Raw genomic sequence first — 3,627 nt, 5'->3', positions numbered from 1 at the left:
AACAGGTGTTGCAATAATTCTGTTGAGAAATTCCGGTGGCTCAGTGGGGCAGTGGCTGTGCAGGTGAGGAGATGTGAATGGACTCTAGGTATAGTTAAAAGGTAGAGATAACAGAATTGATGATGTTTCAGATATGCAGTGTGAGGGAATGGGAAGTGTCAAGGATGCCTCTTAGGTGTCTTGGCCCGAACAGCTGTGAGTGTGAAGGTACCACCAGATGAAATGAGCAAAGTGTTTTGGGGAAAACCAGAGGCTGGGCTTTGGTGGTGTTGCATTTGAGGTACCTTTTAGACATACTTGAGGAGATGTTGGGTGGACAGTCGGATGTATGTACCGAAGTTCAGGGAAGAGGTCTTACTGAAGATACAGAACTGGAGTCATGGACACGAGACTGGATGAGAACACCAAGGGACTGAATCCTGGACCACTCTAACAGGAAGGGTTCCAAGAGGCAGAGAAGCAACCATGATGGAGGAGGAGAGCCTGGAGAGTGTGGAGGCCTGGACGCCAGTGAAGACAGAGGGTGTATTTAGGGAGCAGGGAGTGGTCAATGGTGTCAAAACTGTTGATCTAAAGCCGAAGACTGAGAATTGAGCGTTGTCCCATGGTGACTTTGACAAGAGTGCTTTCACTGGGGGTAGGGCGGCAGGTAGAAGAGCGATTGGAATGGATTTAAGAGAGAAGAATAATTAAACACAATTAGTATTAACAAGACCTTTGTTGCAAAGGGAAGCAAAATAAATGGGCGGTGGCTGTGGGGAGGGCTGTAGGATCAAATGAAGGCTGTTGTATTAAAATTTATCCATCTACCATTCATCCATGAATCCATTTAACCACCATCTACCTGTCCTTCCACCACTTGTTATGCATCTACCCAAATAGCCATTCCTCACCTGTAACTAAGCAATCTGTCCTGAACTCCTACAGGTCACTAATTCCCTGCCAGGTACTAGGGTGGGAGGTAGAGGACGAGAAATGGAGAACTAAGAATGTGGCACATACTAGTCTTGTAGCCGCCAGCCCCCAAAAGACACATGGACCACCAGAACTCAGTGAGTGAGTTATAGGAAACACTCTTTATTCAGCCAGCTGGGTCTGCCAGGGGTACGCAGATCCCAAATTAAGCAGCAATGAAATGCAGAAGTACAGAGGTTTTAAGCTCAAAATCTTAGCCTTCATTCTGTCTAAACACAAAGGTCTATCCTTTTTCTATTCATTACCTCTCGACCCACAGGTCAGGTATGCAAGCGGGAGTACAGAAGCAGAAAGCATGTTATTAGAATGTTATGTTCTTCTAATTAAAAAGCCTGCGTTTCTACGGTGATAGTTAAACAGAGTTAAACAGTAATTTCCTGCAAGCAATAAATTTCTAGCAGTCATTTTACAGCCACCACACTAGATACTCAGTTTAAGTAGATTGAATGAAGTAAAGAACAAGAAGACATGGTGCCTTTCCTCCAGGTGCTTGGTCTAGCAGAAGGACGCAGAATGCCAGAGCTGCGGAATTGTCTGGGTGTCATCTAGTACTAACCAGAGACTGGAAATGTCTTGCCTGAGGTCACATGATAGGTTATTGATGAAGCCAGGATTCATACATGGGCCTCCTGAATTGACAGACAGGTTTTTTCCTCTTCCAGGATGTTCTGTCTAGTGAGATAGAATTTAGCTGGGGGCAGGGAATGCGTAGACATATGGCAGTCTCAAAAAGACAGATTTTAAAATATTTTTATTTACTTATATTTTGGTTCAAAATTCAAAAGATATAGGGATAGAACCTGGAAAACGTCCCTTCCAATCCTGTCTCTACCCCCCTACTTCCTCCTTCTGTGGGCAACCAATTTTCTTCTGTTGTCTTCAAGACATAAGTTATGACTCTTTTCCCCTTTCACACAGATGGGATCATACGAACAATCTTTCAGATCTTTTTATTCCCCATTATTTAATAATTTGTCTTTAAAATTATTCCACATCAATTCAGTAAGACCGTCCTCATTTTTTTTTTCTTTTTACAGCTCTGTAGTATTCCATTGTCAGAGGCAGTGGTTTATTGAAACCATCTCTTGTTAATGAACATTTCATTATTTCCAGTCTTTTGCTGTAACAAACAATACTGCAGTGTTCATACATGGGGAGTAGAGAGAAACTGTGAGCTAATTTCCTAGAAGCAGAATTACTAAGTTAAAAGTCTGTGCGTTTGCCCTTTCGATGGGAATTTCTGGCTGATCCCCCACCCAGATCGTGCCAATCTACCTCCTACCAGCATAGCGTGTGAGTGCCACAGCTTTGACAGCAGAGCGCGTTATTGAGGCTTTCGATCTCCACTAATCTGATTCAGAAAAATGAAAGTGTCTTCGTACAGCTTTTATGTTTCTCTTGCTCCGACCGATGACTCCTCATTTTTTACAGTCACAAAAGCAGATTGAGAAGAGGAACTCCTCAAGGTCAGCGCCACCCAGGCTGCCTTGGTGAGCAATGAGTGTCCCACCTTGGGAGGTGACTCAGTGGAGATAAGAGGAGGACAGGTGGTCAGCCTGGCAGGGGCTATGCTTCTGAGAAGAGTCTCAATTTCCTCTGCTTCTTCTGTTCTCAACTCGCACTCCTCTCAGATGTGCCCACAGACTGTCATCTCCCCCCATCTCTGCAGCCCCACAGGCCACCCCAGAGTTCCCACCTCTTCCTCAGGAAGCCATTTCCCTCTTCCTGCCATTTAAAGTTTTCTCAGCCCAGAGCTTCCAGAAGGCTGGGCTAAGGTGAGATCCAGCCTTCATACTTGGCCTTTCAAGACACTAGGGCAGATGTTAGAATCTTAGGCTGTCTCCACTAGTCTGGTGCTTAGTGATGGTCAAGCCTACACTCCTCCCACCCATTATAGGTCAGCGTACAGAGTGTGTATGCTGATGTGCATGTATTGGTGTGTATCACTCGGACGTGCGTCTCTGTGGCAGCCTGGCGTGGAAAAAAAAAAAAAAAAAGCCTGGTTCTGGAGCCAGGGCAGGCCTGGGCTTGAATCCCTGCTAATTCTCTAATCAGAGGTGTGAATTAGGCCAGTCACTCACCCTCTGTGAGCATCAGTTCTCGTGCTTATAAAGTTGGAATGATAACCAACGAGCTGAGTCACCTCCTTCCACTTCAACGTCCCTCCCTCTCTTCCAGCCATGCTCCCTTTTTTTGAGTCCTTGAACAAGCCAAACTCTTCCTGCCTCAGGGCTTTTGTCCTTGCTGTTCCATTTGCCTGGAATTTTTCCTACACCTGTCCAGGCTCCTCCTCCTCCTTAGGTCTCAGGTCAAATGTCGCCTCCTCTAAGAGGTCCTCCCTAAAGAGTCACACCCCCTCCCCAGTCCCTGAAGTCTGTCTCCAAATCCATAACTCTGTCTTATTTTATTCACACTCTTGTGAATGTTTGAAATGATCTCATTTATGTACTAAATTGCTTGTTGTCTGTCTCTCCTGCCCCCAACTAGAAAGTAGGAACAGGGTCGCTGTATCCCTATGTCTAGCACAGAGCCCAGCACCTATTAGGTGTTTGGTTAATTGTTGAATGAATGAATGGAAAGTGCTCAGCACAATGCCCAACATGTAATAAAGCTCAAAGTTTCTGGTTATTCTTATTATATAAATGCTAGTGT

This window comes from Rousettus aegyptiacus, unplaced genomic scaffold (assembly GCF_014176215.1).
Source record: "Rousettus aegyptiacus isolate mRouAeg1 unplaced genomic scaffold, mRouAeg1.p scaffold_m13_p_12, whole genome shotgun sequence".
Taxonomy (NCBI): Eukaryota; Metazoa; Chordata; class Mammalia; order Chiroptera; family Pteropodidae; genus Rousettus; species Rousettus aegyptiacus.
This window is presented reverse-complemented; position numbering follows the sequence as displayed.